This window comes from Rhinoraja longicauda, chromosome 6 (assembly GCF_053455715.1).
Source record: "Rhinoraja longicauda isolate Sanriku21f chromosome 6, sRhiLon1.1, whole genome shotgun sequence".
Taxonomy (NCBI): domain Eukaryota; kingdom Metazoa; phylum Chordata; class Chondrichthyes; order Rajiformes; family Arhynchobatidae; genus Rhinoraja; species Rhinoraja longicauda.
In genome coordinates, this window is record NC_135958.1 from 48301259 (window position 1) to 48317871 (window position 16613).

Consider the following 16613-nt stretch of genomic DNA (forward strand, 5'->3'; position numbering starts at 1 on the left):
TTTTTTAACATTTTACCCAGTCAATTAACCTACAAACCTGTACATCTTTGGAGTGTGGGAGGAAACCGAGGATCTCGGCGAAAACCCACGCAGGCCACGGGGAGAACGTACAAACTCCGTACAGACGGCACCTGTAGTCAGGATCGAACCTGAGTCTCCGGCGCTGCATTCGCTGTAAGGCAGCAACTCTACCGCTGCACCACCGTGCCGCCCACAGTTGGAGGTTGCACTGTTACACAGACATGAATGTACAGTGAATAGTGCTAGAGACTGTACACACTGCGGTTCAGGGTGGAAAATCTTACAGCAGACACGAGTTTAGTGTTTAGTGCATTTTCTATTTTATTTCAGATTTCCAGCATCTGCAGTATTTTTGATTCACATTTCGAGATCTGTCTTGACCCTGTTTAGTGGTGGAGCAGACTTGATGGGCCGAATGGCCTGCTCTTCTATTTTTGCAATTTTGCATATTTTATTATTTTCTGTTTCAACTCATCTCTGCTGCCTGGAATTTAAATCTACTTTAACATTTTGCAGTAATATATAAAAGCTCAATCTGCTTGCAGATTTTATTTCGGTAAGTTACGTAAGTCCAGGTCAAAAGATTTTGGTCAAAGTCTCACAGGAACAACCTCATCTTGAGATAGCTTCAGAATAGATCCACATTGCAGTGCATTGCTTTCTTAAATACACTGATAGCCATCTAATTAATTTAAAATCTAAATAATTAATGTAACTTTGGTGTCTGATACTGTGTCTTGATATGTCTTCACTCAAGGTCAGATTTTAATGACTTCTCATTAAAAGTCATCATGCTAATTTTACTTCAGTTAATTGATGGGATTAGAATTACAAATATGCAAAACCCTTGATTCATAGTAAAATTAATAACATATCCTTAAATAAAAGTGGTTACAAATCACCTGGAAGGTGTAATTCCGCACAGTATCAAGTTTGCAGGTTTGAGATGGTAGAGTAGCTCAGATTTTGCTTTTAATTAACATGTATACCATTTAGAGCATTATATTGTTTTATTCGTTACCAGAGTTAGAAGTAGTCTTTTTTGTAATAAATGCTGTCAAATTCTGCATTTATTCACATTTGGTTGTTATTCCAGTGCTCTGGGAATGCCATTCAATTATATTTTCCCCCCATTGAAATGATAATATAGAGATGAGTGTAGTATGACCGTGCTAGGGTTGCCAACTATCTCACTCCCAAATGCGGAACAAGGTGATGTCACCACCCTGCGCCCCATGTGACCTCACCCAGCCAACGGTCACGTGCTCCCGCTCCACCAATGGCGGTCGCCCGGGCCGGGAGGCAGGTTGCTACGCAACCTCCGTTAGGCGGTGCCCGGGCCTCCGGAGCTACACTGTCCGGACCTACACTGTCCGGGCCTACAGTGTCGGGAGCTACACTGTCCGGGCCTACACTGTCCGGGCCTACACTGTCCGGGCCTACACTGTCCGGGCCTACAGCGTCCGGGCCTACAGCGCCCCCTGGGCCTAATACGGGACAAGGGCGGTCTCGTACGGGGCAAACCAATTTAGCCCAAAATACAGGATGTCCCGGCTAATACGGAACAGTTGGCAACCCTAGACCGTACATATCTTGTACTCCTGTCATGGTGTACTCTAACTTCGCTCAGTCTTTGACCTGAACCTGTAATATATTTAACGGGAGACCTTAAATCAAAGTTCATTGCAGCCAGACTTAAAGACCACATAAAAAGGTCTCACCTTGTATTTATATCCATTGCATCTGATAAATTAGTACAGCATACTAACCAGTGCACCAGTGAAATAATCTGTTTATTTATAACCCTTGAAGTTCTTGGGTCAGAGGTGATGAATAATTCAGTGTTCATTTATTTACGATGCAGTGGTCTTGCTTTTAAAGCAGAAGTGTTGAAGGCAGGTTTAAACTTGCCCATGATACCCTCTACAGTTGAACTCTCATTTGCAGATCGCACCCCATCACGGAACAGCAGGATCTCACTAATCCCTACACAATGTTCCTTGTGAAAATAGACACAAAAAGCTGGAGTAACTCAGCGGGAGAGGCAGCATCTCTGGAGAGAAGGAATGGGTGACGTTTAGGGTCAAGACCCTTCTTCAGATTGCAAAGCCAGGAAGAAAGGCATTTACAATCATCCCCAAGGTTACCTGGTGAATATTGTGGGTTCAATGCCTTGTCCCTGCCCAGTTGACTGGTTTCGGCAGTAAAGTTTGTAACATTTAGCCTCTGCTTGGAAAGGGAAAAACTAACCAGGCTTCAAGTGTTATAGAAGTGTTCTTTTAGTTCGCATGCATTTTGGTCTTGCCTGCAAGTTGGAGGTTCGTGATACATAGGTGTCTCCACAAACTTGCTTGTCAAACAATGAATATTTTCAAAGGATGAAAAGGAGAGAGATCAAAAAAGAAGGGAAGGGTGACCTGGTTGATTAGATTGTTATAGTTCAGTAAATGATAATGAGGGGAGAGTCACTTTGTGGGTCCATATATGTGGAATATTGCTTTAGTCACGCCATCCTCACTGATAGCTCCTATTTAATTTAATTAATGAGTTGACCAAAGTAAATTATGGCACTGGCCTCAAAACATCAATGACTGCATGGAGCTCGGTCACTGGGCATGTGCAGACACAAGTGGTGTCTGTGTCCTCCAGCTCGCCCTCTGAGGATTCAGGAACGTTGACAATCGAACGATAATAAAGGTTCCTGGCGAGACCCTGGAAAATGAGAACCATATCCCATATCTTGGAAGCCGCGCCACTACAAATGCAGACACTGATGATAAAACTCACCGCCGCCTTCATTCACTGCGTCTTTGGCCAATTGTGGAAAAGAATCTCTGAACCTCAGCCCATGGTCAATTGTACAGCATTAATCCCGGCCATCTCACATGCTTCTGATTCTGGATTATGTACAGCAGGCATCTGAAAGCATGGGAAGGATGTTAGGGCATCACGGTGGCGCAGCGGTAGAGTTGCTGCCTTACAGCGAATGCAGCGCCCGGAGACCCAGGTTTGATCCCGACTACGGGTGCTGTCTGTACGGAGTTTGTACTTTCTCCCCGTGGCCTGTGTGGGTTTTCTCCAAAATCTTCGGTTTCCTCCCACTCTCCAAAGACGTACAGGTTGGTAGGTTAAGTGGCTTGGTAACTGTAAAGATTGTCCCTAGTGGGTATAGGTTAGTGTTAATGTGCGGGTATCGCTGGTTAGCGTGGGCCGAAAGGGCCTGTTTCCGCGCTGTATCTAAACTAAACTAAACTAAACTAATGTTAACACCTGGTAGAACGAGTGAAGCCCTACCAACATCTCCAGTATTGAGGTCGTAGACCTTAATCACTAACACCATGACTGATCTCACCAATTCCTGCCCTCTTCCCTCTAATGCCTCCAACCTTATCGTTCCCCAGCCCCGCACGATTTTACCTTCTCCCTAAAATCCACAAACAGAAGAGTCCTGCCAGACCCATTGTTTCTGCCTGTTCATGTCCAACCAAATTAATTTCCACCTACCTCGACTCCATCCTATCCCCCTGGTCAAATCCCTCCCCACCTACATCCAAGACACCTCACATGCACTCCGTCTCCTCAATAACTTCCGGTTTCCAGGCCCCCACTCCCTCATCTTTACCATGGATGTCCAGTCACTCTACACTTCCATCCCCCACAAGGATGGTCTTGAAGCCCTCCGTTTCTTCCTCGACCGTAGAACCAGCCAATCTCCATCTACTAACTCCTCCGCCTGGCAGAGCTGGTTCTTAATCTCAACAACTTCTTCTTTGACTCCTCCCACTTCCTCCAAACCAGAGGCGTAGCTATGGGCACTCGCATGGGCCCTAGCTACGCCTGCCTATTTGTCGAGTACGTCGAACAATCCTTGTTCCAGACGTACACCGGCCCCATCCCCGAACTCTACCTCCGCTACATCGACGACTGCATTGGTGCTACCTCTTGTACCCATGCAGAGCTCACTGACTTAAGACCATCCTGCTCTTAAATATACTTGGACCATTTCCGACATCTCCCTCCCGTTTCTGGACCTCACCATCTCCATCACAGGAGACAGACTAGTGACGGACATTTACTACAAGCCCACCAACTCGCACAGCTATCTGGACTACACTTCTTCCCACCCTGTCTCCTGCAAAAAGTCTATCCCCTACTCCCGATTCCTCCGTCTATGCCGCATCTGTGCCCAGGATGAGGTGTTTCACATTAGGGCATCAGAGATGAACTCATTCTTTAGGAAATGGGGCTTCCCCTGTTCCATTATAGATGAGGCTCTCACTAGGGCCTCCTCTATATCCCGCAGCTCTGCTCTTGCTCCCCCTCCCCCCATTCGTAACAAGGACAGAATCCCCCTTGTCCTCACCTTCCACCCCATCAGCCAACGTATCCAACAAATTATCCTCCAACATTTCCGTCACTTCCAACGGGATCCCACTACTGGCCACATCTTCCCATCCCCTCCCCTTTCTGCTTTCCGCAGAGACCGTTCCCTCCGTAACTTCCTGGTCCACTCGTCCCTTCCCACCCAAACCACCCCCTCCCCAGGCACTTTCCCCTGCAACTGCAGGAGATGCAACACCTGTCCCTTTACCTCCCCCCTCGACTCCATCGAAGGACCCAAACAGTCTTTCCAGGTGAGGCAGAGGTTCACCTGCACCTCCTCCAACCTCATCTATTGTATCCGCTGTTCCAGATGTCAACTTCTCTACATTAGCGAAACCAAACGCAGGCTCGGCGTTTCGCTCAACAACTTCGCTTGGTCCGCCTTAACCAACCTGATCTCCCGGTGGCTGAGCACTTCAACTCCCCCTCCCACTCCCAGTCTGACCTTTCTGTCATGGGCCTCCTCCAGTGTCATAGTGAGGCCCGCCGCAAATTGGAGGAACAGCACCTCATATTTTGCTCGGGCAGCTTGCAGCCCAGCGGTATGAACATTGACTTCTCTAACTTTAGATAGTTCCTCTGTCCCTCTCTTCCCCTCCCCCTTCCCAGTTCTCCCACTGTCTTCCTGTCTCCACCTATATCCTTTCTTTGTCCCGCCCCCCCTGACATCAGTCTGAAGAAGGGTCTCGACACGAAACGTCACACAATCCTTCTCTCCAGAGATGCTGCCTGACCCGCTTTTGTGATATCTCCAGTATTGAGGCTATACCTACGTTCAGCTAATGTTATTGAACAGGTCACTTCACTTGCCTGTCCTACACCAAGAGTCCAGAAAGAGATATTCCATTCCAAAGTTCTGTCATGGGAAGATTTTGCCAGGTTACAGAGTAAACGGTTTGGGGATATGTTTTAAGCATCTTTGAAGAAATTCCCACTAACTCCTGGGAATCGTTAGCTCATGACTGCTCCGTCAGGAGAAGAAGCATTCAGGCTGGTACTCAGTGCTTTGGGGCCATCTATCAGGATCACCCTGCAGCCCAGCATGAACAGCAGTTGAAATAGATCATCTACCTTTCCCCTTACCAATCACATTCCCCATTTGTGGCAAATGTCTATGGTACCCACATTGGCCACATCAGTCACCGCAGGAGAACTAAAGTGGAAGCAAGCCATTTTTGATCCCAAGAACTATGCATAAGCTGATTTCTCCGTAAGGCAAAAAAATCTGTTTTCCAAAGTTACCCAGATCATATTGCACTACATACACTTGCTGTAATTCTCTCATTTCATTGAATATTCACCCCATAATATCCTTAACTGAAGTAATGTAATATGTAACTGTATCCATTCATTAGTAAATACCATTAAACATATTATTATTATAAATATTAATAGACAATAAATAATTCAAGATATTACTATCTTGAGAAATGCTTTAGCAATGTATCAGAGAATCGCGTAGTCAGGTTTCTGTAAGTCAGGTGATCAGTAACCCAGGGGGTCTCTGTATATATTTGCAGTTACTCTTCTGAAGTTCAATGCACGAAAACGTAATATGACTCACTCTTCAGGCCTTGATACTCTTCCTTCGAGTCAGTAGCCTTGCATAGTTTCTTATGTTTGTTCCTTCTGTGGTGACTTTGATGTTGTAAATGCCCCTGCTTACTCTATTACGTCAAGGCTTACTGTATTGTTGTCTGGTTCACTCATTATTTTCCATTTCACCCTCAGGCCTCTTTTTCTCTAAAATGTTTTTAAAACTCTCAAAGTTGGTGTTAAGATACTTTATCTCTTGCATGTTTTTGCTGAAGAAGGACACTTTGTGACTTCCTCAAGAACTTGATTGAGAATTAAGGCAAATTAATTCACTTTTATATAAATGTTTTTATCGAGGCCAAACCATTTCATTTCGTTTCTTATATAATTGAGAACAAGATTGAGAATCTCATTGAGAACACTTGACACAAGTGTTACTGCACTTCACTGTATAGGAGTCTTGACATTTTAGTTACATATCACGACTACATGCATGTTATGCATTTACTTTCTTTATTATTGCATTATCTGTGCCATGTCTAAAACTATGTTGAAGATAGATACAAAATGCTGGAGTAACTCAGTGGGACAAGCAGCATCTCTGGAGAGAAGGAATGGGTGACGTTTCGGGTCGAGACCCTTCTTCAGACCTTCTAAACCTATGTTGGCTTGTTGGCCTTCATAGCGAGAGGATTTGAGTTTCGGAGCATGGAGGTCTTACTGCAGTTGTACAGGGCCCTGGTGAGACCAGGTCTGGAGTCTAAGTCTAGGTCTAAGGCCCCTCTTGGTCATGGCTGACCATGAGTGATGCATCCTGGTTGTTGGCTGCTTGCTCCAAACCTCGGCTAGAGCAGCGTGGATGTGTGGGTCGGATGCAAGCCTGGGCGATGTCATATGAAGGACAGGCTGTTGCACGTGCTGTTGCCCGTCCTCTCCACGTCGCTGATCCATCCAATGGAACAGCAGAGCCATTACAGTTTGGCACCAGCGCCGTCGCAGGAGCTGCCAGAACGAGGTTGTAGACAACGACCAACTGCCTGAGGGACTCCGACTCCGGATTGTTCTTGAGGTTTACAACTGGAGCATTTTCCATGACTGGACATGGCCACAAGGCAGTGGAGGTTTTAGATCAGAGTGTTCCCTCTCCTAGATGGACTGCCTTCCCAGGCTGACGAGCCTCATCTGCCCCAGACTCGTGGGGGTGGGAGCGTCTACCTTCCCATCTGTAGCACCTGCCCACTGCAGCCTTCATCCACCCGCCTTCCCAGCCGTCTTTGAGTGTCTCGTTTTTGTTGCAGCTTGGAATGGATTTCGGATGGAGTTCGAACCTGCGGCTCCAAAGTCTGTTTCGCAACAGGTAGTGTGGCCCGGGTCTGTCGTGACGTCAGGCGTTGGGCGGGTGAACCCAGTATCGGATCACGGGAGATGTTGTGCAGGTTGAGCAAGTCAAGGAAAACGTCAGATCCTGCTCTGTGGGATCGTTCCATCAGCTGTTTGGCGCTCCTGACAGCACGTTCAGCCAGCCCGTTCGACTGTGGGCACTCAGGGCTGCTGGTGATATGACGAAAGTCCCAGCGTGTAGCAAAGTCTCTGAAGTGTTGGCTGGTAAACTGACTGCCGTTGTCGGAAAGTAACTGATAGGGAGCCCCGTGGACAGAGAAGTGGCGTGCCAGTTTCTGGGTTACTGCTGCGGAGGTGGGGCTCGGGAGTAGATCAATCTCAAACCATCCGGAGTACGAGTCGACTAAGACCATGTATGGCTTGCCGTGCCAATCAATAATGCCGGTTGCTACGGTGGACCAAGGGAAGTCAGGAACTGGGTGTGAGAGAAGTGGTTGCTTTGGTTGGTGAGGGGCTAAGCTGTTGCACACTGCGCATGACTCTACCTTCTCACGTATATAATCAGTTATTCCAAGCCAGAAGAACATGCTGTTCGCCCTTAGAATAGTTGTCACTGTGCCTGGGTGTCCCCCATGGACAGTATCAAAGCATTTGCTGTGTAGGGAAGCAGGAGTTACAGCTTTGTGGCCCTTTTCAGTGTGAGGTCAGCATCACATAGATGTTCATCCCGCACCTTGTCATTAAGACTACCATATACCAGTCTGTCACGAATGAGACTGTCGCACAAGTTTTCGAATGCGCATTGGCTAGCAATATGTTTTAAAGAGCTGATATAGGCTTCGACTGGCTCACCTTGCATCTGGCTGTGCGCAGAAAATCTGTGGCGCTCTATTCCGAGATTGGTGCGTAGCTCACACAGCTGTCTGAACTTTTTAATGAGGCGGGCTGGATCGTCTATAGATTCTGCCGGGATGGCCTCTGCCCCCACGTCATGTAACTGGGCTGGAGCGCAGTGGAACCGGTGTGCACGTCGAATGGCTTCTGTACCAGCCACGTTGAGAAGGATAGATGCACGAATTTCTGGTGGTGCAGTATGATGGGCTGCACGGATATATATGTTAAAGTCTTCGAAGATGTGCCAGCGCTCAGTGATGTCTCCATCAAATATGAGCGGATCGGGCTTCCGAAACGTAGCAGCTACAGCGAGATAACAAACCGAACAGAAATAAACTAGGTCAAATAAATCGGTACCAAACTAGGCAGTGAAAAGGTTCAAAACTTCTGACACCGTGTTGTTAGAATCAAACCCACACACGGGAGTAACAACTCATAGTTTTATTGTCACACAAGCGGAGGAAACATTACATGCTATTGTCTCCGTAGTCAGTGTCTAGTCTGCTGAGAGACAGCGTAAGACAGCTTACATAGTCTAGGTAGGGATGAAGATCCGGACTGGATCACATGCGGAATGTGCAGCATGCATAATAAGTGAGGTTATCTAATATGGTTATCTACAGTACTTAAAAGAGCAACCACAGTTCTGGCAACAGTTCTTGTGGACAGATGAGATGAAGATTAACTTACATCAGTGATGGCAAGAGCAAACTATGGAGGAGAGAAGGAACTGCCAAAGATCCAAAACAAACCACCTCATCTGTGAAACACGGTGGTGGGGGTGTTATGGTCTGGGCATGTATGGCTGCTGAAGGTACTGGCTCACTTATCTTCATTGATGATACAACTGCTGATGGTAGTAGCATAATGAATTGCATAGGAAGTGTATAGACACATCCTATCTGCTCAAGTTCAAACAAATGCTTCAAAACTCATTGGCCGGCAGTTCATTCTACAGCAAGACAATGATCCCAAACACACTGTTAAAGCAACAAAGCAGTTTTTCAAAGTTAAAAAATGGTCAATTCTTGAGTGGCCAAGTCAATCACCCGATCTGAACCCAATTGAGCATGCCTTTTATATGCTGAAGAGAAAACTGAAGGGGACTAGCCCCCAAAACAAGCATAAGCTAAAGATGGCTGCAATACAGGCCTGGCAGAGCATCACCAGAGAAGACACCCAGCAACTGGTGATGTCCATGAATCGCAGACTTCAAGCAGTCATTGCATGCAAAGGATATGCAACAAAATGCTAAACATGACTACTTATATTTACATGACATTGCTGTGTCCCAAACATTATGGTGCCCTGAAATGGGGGGGGACTATGTATAAACACTGCTGTAATTTCTACATGGTGAAACCAAAATGTATAAAAATGGCCTTTATTAAAATCTGACAATGTGTACTTTAAGCACATCTCAGGAGAGAAGGAATGGGTGACGTTTCGGGTCGAGACCCTTCTTCAGACTTCAGACGTCTCGACCCCAAACGTCACCCATTCCTTCTCTCCTGAGATGCTGCCTGACCTGCTGAGTTACTCCAGCATTTTGTGATACCTTCCATTTGTACCAGCATGTGCAGTTATTTTCCTACACTACTTTAACCACATGTGATTTTTTTCTATTACAAATGTCAAATTGTGGAGTACAGAGGCAAATAAATAAATGATGGGTCTTTGTCTCAAACATTATGGAGAGCAGTGTAGATGAGGATTTGCAATGACAGCTTTGTGTCTGTTTCGTCTCTTCCATCTTTCAATAATAAAACCATAAAAAGCTGGAAGCCCTTGGGGCCAGGCAGCATCGTAGAAACTGAAAGAGTTAGTGTTTCAGACTGATGACCCTTCAACAGAACTGGAAAGCAAATCTGTTCACCTCTGCTTTTCAACTTAGATAATGGCCTCCATTTAGGGTTGGCAACTGTTCCGTATTAGCCTGGACATCCCGTATATTGAACTAAGTTTGTTTGTCCCGTACGGGACTGTCCTTGTCCCGTGTTAGGCACGGGGCCCCTGTAGGCCCAGACACTGTAGGCCCAGGGGCCGCTGCAGGCCCTAGGGCCACTGTAGGCCTGGACAGTTTAGGCTAACGGAGTGTGTTTGGAGAGCGGGGTTGAGTTTTTTTGCCTAATGGAGGTTGCGTAGCAACCCGCCTCCCTGCCCAGGGGGTCGCCATTGGTGGAGCAGGAGCACGTGCCGCTGCCTGGGTGAGGTCATGTGGGGCGCAGGCGGTGATGTCACCTTTTGTCCCTTATTTGGGAGCGAGGAAGTTGGCAACCCTACCTCCACTCACTGTAAAGCAGAACACTTTGTCTAGTTCTTGGAATTTAAGAAAGGGCATTTCTGTATAAATTCATTAAAGCAATGGAACTAATTGCGGCCTTGACCAGACACACAAGGGATATCCCAGACAGGACTGAGTGAGCAGGGATGTGAATAGAATTCATGCCAGAGTCACTGAGCTACGAAGCTGTCGACCGATTATCTAACAAGTCTTAAAATGAAAAATGCAAACGTGGATGGGACTTGTTTTTGTGATGCTTCCACAGTTGAATTGCTTTGTGACATATAATATCCAACCCTGCAAACAAGAACTACACTGGACGACAATAGACAATAGACAATAGGTGCAGGAGTAGGCCATTCTGCCCTTCGAGCCAGCACCACCATTCAATGTGATCATGGCTGATCATTCTCAATCAGTACCCCGTTCCTGCCTTCTCCCCATACCCCCTGACTCCGCTTCCTTAAGAGCTCTATCTAGCTCTCTCTTGAAAGCATTCAGAGAACTGGCCTCCACTGCCTTCTGAGGCAGAGAATTCCACAAGTTATTGCATCTGTTCTGCTTTAATAAGCACCTAGAAAAAATGATAGCATTAGGTAGAAGGTAGAAATCTGCAAAATTAATCAATGGAGATAAAATTTTGCACCTTAAGCTTCAGGATTAGCAGGTTTAAAATTGGTCATCATGTTACCATGCGAAGCTTTTTAAACCAACAAAAGAACTGGGTAGCTGCCAGTTTGTTTTGAGTCCTGTTGCTTGGTAAATTGTGTATTAGGATATTCCTAGTGTTGGTTAACATCATAAATCATTTGGAACAAGGGATATATGGAAGAGAGGATCGAGGAGTTATAATATATCAGGTGCCATTACTCATTGTGTACAAATTGAGCTGCTTAGTGACAGTTTATATGACACTGTGTTTATAATGGTTAAATGAATTGTTACCTTTGTTTCCTGTTGCTTAGCAAATGCTTTGAAAAAGGCTGCTTCATTGACAGCAATGTGATAATTGCCCTGAAATATTTGGCTGCCAACATATCGCTGAAAAAGCTTCCTGATTCGAACCCATTGAGTGCAAAAGTCAAGCAGCAAGTCAAGAGACAGAGTATGATTTGTACCCTAGATGGACACAAAATGCTGAAGTAACTCAGCGGGACAGGCAGCAGCAGCATCTCTGCAGAGAAGGAAGGGGTGACGTTTCGGGTCGAGATCCTTCGGGGGACAGGGAGATACATAGATAAGGAAGTGTAAGGTGTGAAAGCAGGACAAAGGGAATGGAGATCAAGGAACATGTAGAATAGATCATTGTTAGCTTGGAGAAGGTAACAACAAAGCAAACGGAGATAAAATGTAATCCGAGACAGTCAGACTGGTTGGAGAACTGGGAAGGGGGAGAAAGAGGGAAAGCAAGGATTACTTGAAGTTAGAGAGGTCGATGTTCATACCGCTGGGGTGTAAGCTGCCCTAGCGAAATATGAGGTGCTGTTCCTCCAATTTGCGCTGGGTCTCACTCTACCAATGGAGGAGGCCCAGGACAGAAAGGTCAGTGTGGGAATGGGAGGGGGAGTTAAACTGTTTAGCAAAGGGAGATGAGATAGGTTTAGGCGGACTGAGCGGAGGTGTTCAGCGAAACGATGGCCAAGCCTGGGCTTGGTCTCGCCGATATATAGGAGTCCACACCTGGAACAGCAGATACAATAAATTAGGTTGGAGGAGGTGCAAGTGATTGATTTGTTAGGAGGGAGATTTAAAAAAAATTGTGATAACAAATATTCATGCCCCTTGTAGCCTGGGTCATCGCCTGCTTGTGTTCTTTCCTACTCGCTTTATATCCCTTCTAAGCCCCGTCTAATGCCACCTTCTTAAACTGGATGTACACCTCCTTTTTCTTTCTGACCAAGTTTACAGCCTCCTTGGTCATCCACAGTTCCCTTACCTTGCTGTCTTTTTCTTTCCTCCTTCCCGGAACATGCTGATCCTGCACTTTGATCAGCTGGTCTTGAAACATCTCCCACATGTCCTAGAAACATAGAAACATAGAAACATAGAAAATAGGTGCAAGAGGAGGCCATTCGGCCCTTCGAGCCATCACCGCCATTCATTGTGATCATGGCTGATCGTCCCCAATCAATAACCCGTGCCTGCCTTCTCCCCATATCCCTTGATTCCACTAGCCCCTAGAGCTCTATCTAACTCTCTCTTAAATCCATCCAGTGATTTGGCCTCCACTGCCCTCTGTGGCATAGAATTCCACAAATTCACAACTCTCTGGGTGAAAACGTTTTTTCTTACCTCAGTTTTAAATGGCCTCCCCTTTATTCTTAGACTGTAGCCCCTGGTTCTGGACTCGCCCAACATTGGGAACATTTTTCCTGCATCTAGCTTGTCCAGTCCTTTTATAATTTTATATGTTTCTATAAGATCCCCTCCCATCCTTCTAAACTCCAGTGAATACAAGCCCAGTCTTTTCAATCTTTCCTCATATGACAGTCCGGCCATCACAGGGATCAATCTCGTGAACCTACGCTGCACTGCCTCAATTACAAGGATGTCCTTCCTCAAATTAGGAGACCAAAACTGTACACAATACTCCAGATGTGGTCTTACCAGGGCCCTATACAACTGCAGAAGAAACTCTTTACTCCTATACTGAAATCCTCTTGTTATGAAGGCCAACATTCCATTAGCTTTCTTCACTGCCTGCTGTACCTGCACGCCAACTTCCAGTGACTGGTGTACAAGGACACCCAGGTCTCGCTGCACCTCCCCCTTACCTAACCTAACACCATTGAGACAATCCTTGTTTTTGCTGCCAAAGTGGATAACCTCACATTTATCTATATTATACTACATCTGCCACGCATCTGCCCACTCACTCAACCTGTCCAGGTCACCCTGCAACCTCCTAACATCCTCTTCACAGTTTACACTGCCACCCAGCTTTGTGTCATCTGCAAACTTGCTAGCGTTGCTTCTAATTCCCTCTTCCAAATCATTAATATATATGATAAACAGTTGCGGCCCCAACACCGAGCCTTGCGGCACTCCACTCGCCACTGAGACTGAGACGCTGCCTGACCTGCTGAGTTACTCCAGCATTTTGTGTCTAATGTGAATGGGATGGTGAGTATCCTGATGGTACCAAATTTGGAGAAGTTGCAGGCAGTGGGGAAGGCTATCAGAGAGCACAGCGGGTTATAGATCAGATGCCGAAATGGGCAGAGAAATGGCTGATGGAGTTTACCCCTAGCAAGTATGAGATGGAGCGTAGGAGGATGAGGGGAGATCTTATGGAGGTATACAAAATCATGAGAGGAATAGATCGGGTAGATACACATATTCTTTTGCCCAGAGCAGGGGAATCGAGGACCGGAGGACATAGGTTCAAGGTGAAGGGGAAAAGATTTAATAGGAATCTGAGGGGTAACTTTTTCACACAAAGAGTGATGGGTGCATGGAACAAGCTGCCAGAGGAGGTAGTTGAGGCTGGGACTATCCCATTGTTTAAGAAACAATTAGACAGGCACATGGATAGGACAGGTTTGGAGGGTTATGGACCAAGCGCAGGCAAGTGGGACTAGTGTAGCTGGGACATTGTTGGCCGGTGTGGGCGAGTTGGGCTGAAGGGCCTGTTTCCATACTATCACTCTATGACTATCTTGCACTTTGGGAGGTTGAATGTAGAGAGAGAATGTACAGTTAATGGCAAAACCCTTGGCAGCATTGACATGCAGTGGGACATGGAGTCCAAGTTCATAGCTCATTGGAGGTGTCAGCACAAGTAGAAAGGGTGGTGAAGAAGGCATATAGTAGGTACGCGTGTGTTTATTGCGAGGGGCATTGACTCTCAGAGTCAGGAAGTTATGATGCAGCTCTACGGGTTAGGCAGCATCTGGAGTATTGTATGCAGGCTATCGATGCTAGTATCTTTCCTTCAATACCATGGGCTCTCATCATCCCTCGCAGCCTGACGTACGGCACCCCATCGAAGGCCTTCTGAAAATCTAGGTAAACAACATATACAACCTCCCCTCTGTCTGTCCTGCCATTAACTTCCTCAAAGAACTCTTGTAGATTCGTCAGGCAAAATCTTCCCTTCACAAACCCATGCTGACTTTGGCCTATTTTATCGTGAACTAAGTACTGTGTAACTTAGTTTATAATTGTCTTTATCCTTTATAATCTATATACTAAAACACTCGTTTGTTATCTTGTTTGTGACTAAACTTCAGCCAAAATGGTACACGATAGCGCAACAATTTTAGGCCCACCTTACTCACCATTGTCGCTTTAGTGATAATGCAAGTAGTTTTATTGAAATCGGTGTTATATTTTTAAAGTTATTCACATTTTAAAGTTTAAAAGGAGGGGAGGGGGAGGGTAGGAGGGAGGAGGGAGGGAGGGGGAAGGGGGGAGTGGGGGAGAAGGGAGGGGGGGTTGAGGAGAGAGGGGAGGGGGGAGGACAGGGTGCTGCACCAATGCAGGAGAGGTTTGGGCCCAACGGGTCCACTTGGTCTAGTTGTCTCTAAAATCTTACCAACCACCGAAGTCAGCCTAATTGGCCTATACTTTCCGCTCTTCTGCTTTGCTCCCTTTCTTGTACATCGGGGTGATATTTGTAATTTTCCAATCTTGAGGAACCACTCCAAACTCTAGTGATTCTTTAAAGATCACAACTAATTAGCATTGCCAACTTTCTCACTCCCAAATAAGGGACAAAAGGTGACATCACCACCCGCGCCTCATGTGACCTCACACAGCCAGCAGCCACATGCTCCCGCTCCACCAATGGCGGCCGCCCGCCCGGGCCGGGAGGCGGGTTGCTATGCAACCTCCATTAGGCGAATTCACTCGACACTGCTCCCCGAACACACTCCGTTAGCCTACACTGTCCGGGCCTACAGCTGCCCACGGGCCTACAGTGTCCGGGCCTACGGTGTCTGGGCCTATAGCGCCCCCGGGCCTAATACGGGACAAATGCGGTCCCGTGCAGGACAAACCCATTTAGCCCAAAATACGGGATGTCCCGGCTAATACGGGACAGTTGGCAACCCTACAACTAATGCCTCCACATTCTGTGACGCCATCTCCTTCAGAACCCTGGGGTGCAGTCCATCCAGTCCAGGTGACTTATCCACCCTCAGACCTTTCAGTTTTCCTAGCACCTTCTCCTTAGTAATCGCCACTCCACTAACTTCCACCCCCTGACTCTCTAGGATTGCAGGTACATTTCCACTGTGAAGACTGATGCAAAAATGTTATTAAATTCCTCTGCCATTTCTTGATTTCATGTTATCGCTTCCCCTGCATCATTCTCCAGCGGCCCAACATCCACTCTTGCCTCTTTTTTATTCTTTATATATCCGTAGAAACTCTTGCTATCCTCTTTTATATTATTGGCTATCTTTTCTCTCCATGTGGTCCTTTTAGGTGCCTTTTGTCATTCTTTCAAAAACACCCCAATCCTCTGTCTTCCCACTAATCTTTGCAATGTTATATGCCTTCCCCTTTGCTGTTATGTTGCCCGTCACCTCCCTTGTCAGCCATAATCCTCTTACTCTCCCCCTGGAATCTTTCTTCCTCTTTGGAATGAAATGTTCCTGAACGGCAGCAATACGCAGCACAAGAGGCTGAGGATTGTGTTCTTATAGAGGTGTACAAATTCATGAGAGAAATAAATAGGGCGAAATAGGGTGAATGCACGGTGTCTTGTAACCAGAGGAGGGCAGTCAAGAACCAGGTGACACAGGTTTAAGGTGAGGGGAAAGACTTAATAGGAACCTGAGGGGTAACGTTTTCACACAAAGGGTGGTGGGTGTATGGAACGAGCTGCCAGGGTAGCTGGTTGAGGCAGGGACTATGGCGATGTTTTAAGAAACAATTAGGTCACATTTAAAGGTATATGGGCCAAACACAAGCAGGTGGGACTAGTGTAGATGGGACATGTTGGTCGGTGTGGGCAAGATGGGCCAAAGGGTTTGTTTCCATGCTGTATCACTCCATGACCTAATTGTAAGTATGAAGAGAGTAAATGTATGTAAATCTTCAATGACCTATGGGATAGTGGGTGATGTGCTCGGCTCTACGTTGACCAGTGCTCTCTGTTGTTCTCCCCAGGTGGTGGTGCCGGTTTTGACCAACAGCAGGAATCACG